This window comes from Vigna unguiculata, chromosome 5 (assembly GCF_037176805.1).
Source record: "Vigna unguiculata cultivar grain cowpea cultivar isolate G323 ecotype 2 chromosome 5, ASM3717680v1, whole genome shotgun sequence".
Classification (NCBI taxonomy): domain Eukaryota; kingdom Viridiplantae; phylum Streptophyta; class Magnoliopsida; order Fabales; family Fabaceae; genus Vigna; species Vigna unguiculata.
This window is the reverse complement of record NC_140796.1, coordinates 54,553,564-54,560,956: the sequence shown is the minus strand read 5'-3', so window position 1 is coordinate 54,560,956 and position 7,393 is coordinate 54,553,564.

Here is a 7,393-nt window from a genome sequence, read left to right as displayed (position 1 = left end):
TTTTCTTTTTTAAATTATCTTTATTTTTGCTAGTTAATTCTTTCATTTTCTCTCCTAGAATGAGTTGACCAATAAATTGAAAGATGTTGAAGAGGAAATGAACGAGTCCATTAATGAATTTGGGATATAAAAACAAAAATAATAATCATATCATTCTTTTAATGAAAACAAAATCAGAGATAAGATAATTAGAAAAAAATAAAATAGATTTTGAATATTTAATAAAAAAATTAATACAAATTCAAGTTTTAATTGAATTTATTGAATAAAATATCAAGAGTTACAGTAAAAGAGTAATTCCAAACACCGACAAGTGAGAAGGTTTATGGAATTTTAATTCTTAATTTCAATGTTTAATCTCATTTTCTAATTTTATTTATTTGAAAAGTGACCTTCTATATTTATTTATTTAAAAAACAAAGTATGTATGATTTGAAGGTCAACTGACCTAAAAAGATTAATCAAAGAAATTAATTAAGGTCAATCCGATTTCAAGAGAATGATATTAAATTTAAACTATGTGATATGGATAAAAGTATTGCAATTAATTATATTATATTGATGAATAATAGTTTATACAATAGAGTAATCAATATCTCGAAATACTTAATGTATAGAGTAACCATTAATTCTATATGTGGTTCAATTTAATTCTATTAAAAACAATGTTTCATGATTTTATATTTTTAAGATTTATCATCATTTTTCTAAAACCTTATCTTATTTTTCTTTATATAAAACTTGATTTAGGTTTCTAAATGTTCATTCTTTTCAATTTCAATACCAATGAGAGCACATAAGTACAATTTAAGTTTATTATAAAAAAATGATTATAAAATCTCATTCTTTTTATTTGCCTTTGTTCTTTGTTATACATTTTTTTTTCAAATGAGCAAACCTCAACTTACAATAAACATCATGGAGTAGATTATAATGGCCATAGGATTGGTCACTCCAATAAATTCTATTGAAATTTATAGTTAATTATGGATATTGTTAAAAGGTATACCCTCCAAAACTTTTCTTATTAGAAAATAAAAATATAGATTTCATTCAACTTTATAAAACTTACTTATTATAACTTATTAGGAGTACAAGTTACATGTTCTCAATTTTTTTTTAAGATAATATAACGAATTTAATCGATTAACTTTTCAATTTATTCTGAGAGTTGAAATTTGGTAAATGAAATCAATTTATTGTGAAAAAATATAAAATCAATAATAAGAAATTTTACATATTATAATATATTTGTTCAATATTAATTATTTTAACATGTTTCATAACTTCATTACAACCTACAATTGAAATCAAAGATGATAGTTAGGTAATATAATTGAAATAAAAAATCATAGTTAAAATCATAGTAAGCTACTAACTCAAATCTTTGTTGAGTATAATGAAAATATGTATTTTGTAAAATTTCACATCTCCTAGGATATGTAATAGAGTGAGTGTTAGATGACTATATAATAGACTCTAAGACTATGATGTTTTTTGTCTCAGTCAAGAACACTTTAATCTTTTATTTGACTTTTTTTTATATATTTTTGTAATAGAGTGTTGTGAAGTTTGGTTAAATTTGTACTTTGAAAAATGTGAATGCACTTGGGGTCAAAGGACATGAGAATGTAGTTTACATGTTGTACAAATATTTACATGGTATTATTTTTTGGTTGTCATTAGACAACCGTCGTGATTTTTTTTCTTCTAATTTCGGGGTTTCCACGTTATATTATTGTGTTCCTTGTTTTTATCTTACTTCTTTATTAATACTGTGATTTTGGCAAATAAATCCGTCCCTGTGGGTATTGTCCGAACCCGTCCCCGTTTTGACGGGTAATCCCCGCATTGACTGGTATGGGTATGGGAAATCCCCGATTTTTTCAATTGGGTATGGGGATGGGGATGGGGATGAATATATCCCCACCATAATACTCGTCCCCGCCATATTTCCATCCTCGTTTAAATTATTAAAATATTCACAATTAATTAAGTAACCCTATATATTCTTTTTTATTTTTTATTTCTTCTAAATATTTGGTTTGTCATGAAACTCATTCGCATCTCCAATATATTTTTTATCTTATCATAATCTTTATGTAATTATGTTAAAATGATGTATGTCAATTAAAAAAAATTATGTCTAACATTTGAATATTTCTATTATTTTTTAATATTTTTATTTATTGTATATTTTCCTTTCACATGAGAATGTTTAATACTCTTAATTTAAGTGTTTAATAGCATAAACATTTCATTTACTTGGTAATATAAAAAAAAATCTTTACTTATTATTATTAATTTTTATTTCATTTCAAGAACTCTTTTATTTCGCTAAAACATTTTTTGTTATTTCTCAACCATTGAGTATATATGTTGATATTTGAAAAGTTTTCTTGGATTTCTAAGATATTTTTCGTCTTATCATACCCTTAATTATACATTTGTTTTTCTTTGTGCAATTCTTTCCAATAGTCTCCAAATTGTTTATAAGACACACATTTGTTAATTTTTTAATATTTTTATTTTTGTTTATTTTCATCATGTAAAATACTATTTCGATAATTTTTATCTAATTATTTTTTATTTTCTAACTCATTACAATCATACTTTAATTTTTTTACTATAATTGTATAAATAATTTTTATTTACTACAATATAAAAATTTAATGTAATTGTCATGAATATTTTTTTATCACCATCCAACATACATTGGAGTTTAAAAGATACAATATCTATGATAAAATTTTATTATGTTTATTATTTGTTCTTTGCTTCATTTTTTTTATCAACCATTGAGTATATAAGTTGATATTTGAAAAGTTTTCTTAGATCTTTAAGATATTTTTCATCTTATCATACCCTTAATTATATATTTGTTTTCTTTTGTGTGATTCCTTCCAATAGTCTCCAAATTGTTTATAAGACACACATTTGTTAATTTTTTAATATTTTTTTTGTTTATTTTCATCATGTAGAATATTATTTCGATAAATTTTATCTAATTATTTTTTATTTTCTAACTCATTACAATCATACTTTAAGTTTTTCACTATAATTGTATAAATAATTTTTATTTACTACAAAATAAAAATTTAATATAATTGTCATGAATATTTTTTATCACCATCCAACATATATTGGAGTTTAAAAGATACAAGATCTATGAAAATTTTTTATTATGTTTATTATTTGTTCTTTGCGTCATTTCTTTATCAACCATTGAGTATATATGTTGATATTTGAAAAGTTTTCTTAGATCTCTAAGATATTTTTCATCTTATCATACCCTTAATTATATATTTGTTTCTTTTTGTGTGATTCCTTCCAATAGTCTCCAAATTGTTTATAAGACACACATTTGATAATTTCTTAATATTTTTATTTTTTGTTTATTTTCATCATGTAGAGTACTATTTTGATAAATTTTATCTAATTATTTTTTATTTTTAAACTCATTACAATCATACTTTAATTTTTTCAATATAATTGTATAAATAATTTTTATTTACTATAATATAAAAATTTAATGTAATTGCCATGAATATGTTTTTACTACCATCCAACATATATTGTGGTCAAAAGATACAAGATCTATGTTAAAATTTTATTATTATGTTTATTATTTGTTCTTTGCGTCATTTTGATCAAGTGATGTATTATAACTTTTATTGGTGTATAAAATATAGATTCATTATAATTTAAAAAATTGAAGTAAACAAACATTTAAAATATATTTTAATTTAAATATTTTTTTCCTTTTATATTTTTTTAAAAATATTTTTTCCTTTTATAGTTTAAAAAAAAATATTTTTAAAGTTTATCAACTAGGTTTCATTAATGTTTGCAAATTTAATAAATGTTTTGGTTCTCATTAAATTTTATTTGGTATTCTAATCTAAAATATAAACAATTATAATTTATTTCAAAGTATTTGATATCAAAGAAACAACCATACTCCTAATATTGAATATTTGATAATATTATGTTTCCTTTACCGTAATTTTTATTATTTTATAAAAATTAATTAAATTTAATATTAAAGTAGTAAATAAACGAGTACGGGTATGAGTACGAGATTGTACCCGTTACCCGGTGGGGATGAGGATGAGACAAAAGTTTGATACCCGTTGGGTTTTTGAGTATGAGGATGGGGATGAATTTTTTTTTACGGAAATGGGTATGAAACAGTGAAACTCGTCCGCGTCCCACCCCGTTGCCATCCCTAATTATCATGAATAAATATGATAATATTTTTAATTAATGGTGCATTCTTTCCAACACTTTTCCATCAAAGCATTACAATACAATGCAATCTCAAAATAAGTTCACCGATCTCTAATATAAATAAATTAAAATCTTCATAACATTTTTTCCTTATATTTGAAGTAATGATTTATTGTTTTTCCTCTATTTTTCTTTTTTGAATTAATGTGCTTCCTATACATGGTGATGTTCTCACATCTACTAAGTCATTCTTCTTCCTCTTCTTTATTTGTATTCCTTTTCTTTTTTTCCTTTCATGTTCTCTCATTTTCCGATGTTTCAAATTTTTTACCAATATCAGTGACATGCAACTTTTCTTCTCCTATATGAAAAAACTTTTCACAACCTCCTTTTTTTTTAACTATATTAAGTCTTTTTAGAAAATATAAGAATCACATTAAATAAAAAATAAATATAAAAAAACATGAAATCATTATTTCAAATATAAGGATAAAAAATGCTATTAACCTAAACTAAATTATTTCTTTTCTAACTTTCACATGTTTTAACAAATTTAAAATACGAAAATATAACTAACACAAATATACGCTTTATTACACACAAATTCTAATCAAAAGACTGCTCCAAACTCCTAAATACAAGTAACTTAATAATATATATATATATATATATATATATATATATATATATATATATATATATATATATATATATATATATATATATATATATATATATATATCAATTCACCATACTTCATCAATAAATTCAATTAAAAAACTTGACTAAAGTACACTTAGTTAATAAACTTTCCTCATATGAGAGGCAATTGCCTCTCAAGCCAAAATTATATCCTAAGATAGGAAGTTGTCTAAACCAATCCTAACAACTTTAATAACTTATAAAACATCCAAAACATTAAAAGTTGATCTTGAAATCTTTGAAAATCCAAAGCATATACAAGAACTTAGAAAAGACTAGATATAAAGTTTATAAAACATAGAAAACCCGTATTCTAAAATAATTATTATAAGTTAAAGGGTTAAATACGTTTTTGGTCCTTCAAGTTTCAATAAAATTTGGAATTAGTCCATTTTTTAAATTTTTAATCATTTTAGTCATTCATCTTTAGAAATGTGTGAATTTAGTAATTCTAACCAAATTTTATTAAGTTTATTTGATATTTCAAATGCGTTTTATGATAATATTTGAGTTAACATTGAAGTGAAAATGTGTCAAACAGTATAAACAATTCAAATACTGTCATGAAATGCACTTAAAACTTTAGATAAACTTAACAAAATTTGGTTAGAATAACCAAATCCATGTATTTCTAAAAATGAAAGACAAAATTGGTCAAAATTTTTGAAAAATGACTAATTTCAAATTTTACTGAGGGACAAAAACGTATTTAACCTTAAGTTAAATTATGATCAATATAGGCATTGTTTTACCACTACACACTATTTCACTAATCCTATCTTATCAAGAAAATGAAAATTAGTTTCAAAATGTCATAAAAAAATACATTTAAAAACAAATAAATTTTGTAAAATGAATAACTAAACAGTTACAATTTTATTTTATATTTGCAACTTAAAAATTTTACATTTATTCTTTCTAAAATTGTCGCTACCGGAAAAATTAGGTAATATATCTTATTAAGTGTAAGAATGATAATAATGATAGGGATGAAAGTGATAGAAATAATTGTGATAGAAGATTCAATTATGGAATGCTGGTCCCTTTTGGTATGCTTCACTAAACTTCAGATAAAGTAACTATTTTACCTAATCGTTGCTAGTAAAGATTAATAGAAAAAATTTTACCTTTTCTTTTATAATTATATTTTTTGCTATTTTTATTTTAAATTTTTTTCGTAAGAAATACCTACAAATTTTGTTATAAAAAAAATTTGTAAGAAATTGTTACCAATTTGTTTATAAAATATTTTGTATAAAACGCTTTTTACAACAAATTTTGTAGGAAATACTTATAAATTTTATAATTTTGCAAGAAATAATTACCCACAAAAGAATTATCTATCAATTAAAATTCTTAAAAAAAATGATTGAATTTTTTTTTTTTATAATTTTTTTAACAAATTTACAAGAAAAATCTCAATAATGAAAATTTTTAATAATCTCTAATAATGATACCTATATTTGATAGTCCTAGATTGTAGATTATCTTAAAGTTCATATCATTAAATTACAATTTCTTTTTAAATTTTTAAATTTAAATTTCCTATTTTTAAAAATAAATAAAAATATCAATTTTATTACCTAAAATTACGTTGGGTAATTATGTCTCGCTAACACCTCAACATGTTAGATTGTGCCATCTGTCACGTTAATATCTTAGAGACATGTCATAGTATTTTAGGTTTTAAAAGTCAAATATAAAAAAAAAGACTAAAGTTATAGATCATATTATAAAAACCCAAAAGTAAATTTTAAGTCTATATTTTAATATTTATAAGACAAACACGAAAGTATCGGAACATAAATACATGAGACACACTTGGTTCTAGATTCCGTGTCAAAAACGAAAAGGAGAAACAATCAATGACTCTGTTTTAATGTATCTAGAAAAGTTGAATTATCCAAAGCTTTCTATACACAGAGTTAATTTTTCAGACCGATGTCATGTTTTTTCAATTCACAAGTCAAAATGTCAAGGGTTTGATTATTCTTTAGTTGCCAATGTTCCGGAAACCAGGAATTACAAATAATGTACGTGAATTTTCAACCCTGTTTCTACCATTTTTTTTTTCTTTAAATTAAGTTGAAATTTATTTTTTGTTGTGTCAACTGTAAGATAAATAACACGATCAATAATTGGAATGTTGATTATTCATTAATTCTTGATTGTGTTAATTAACAAGTTATAATTTAATTTTTACCAAGGATATAAATGGGATTTTTAGAATTTGATATTAAAACAATGTAACCCTTAACAGTATACATATTTATGCATAACATAAAGATTATATAGTTTAATTTTTGTCTCTTATTTTTAGATTCTTTCTATCATTTTAAATATAAATACTTAGCTCTCAATATTTTAAAATTAGTGATTATATAGTTCAACAGATTAAATTAATACATTAACTGTTACATGAATGTTGGCTTTTACCACACACACACATCCTAGTATTGTA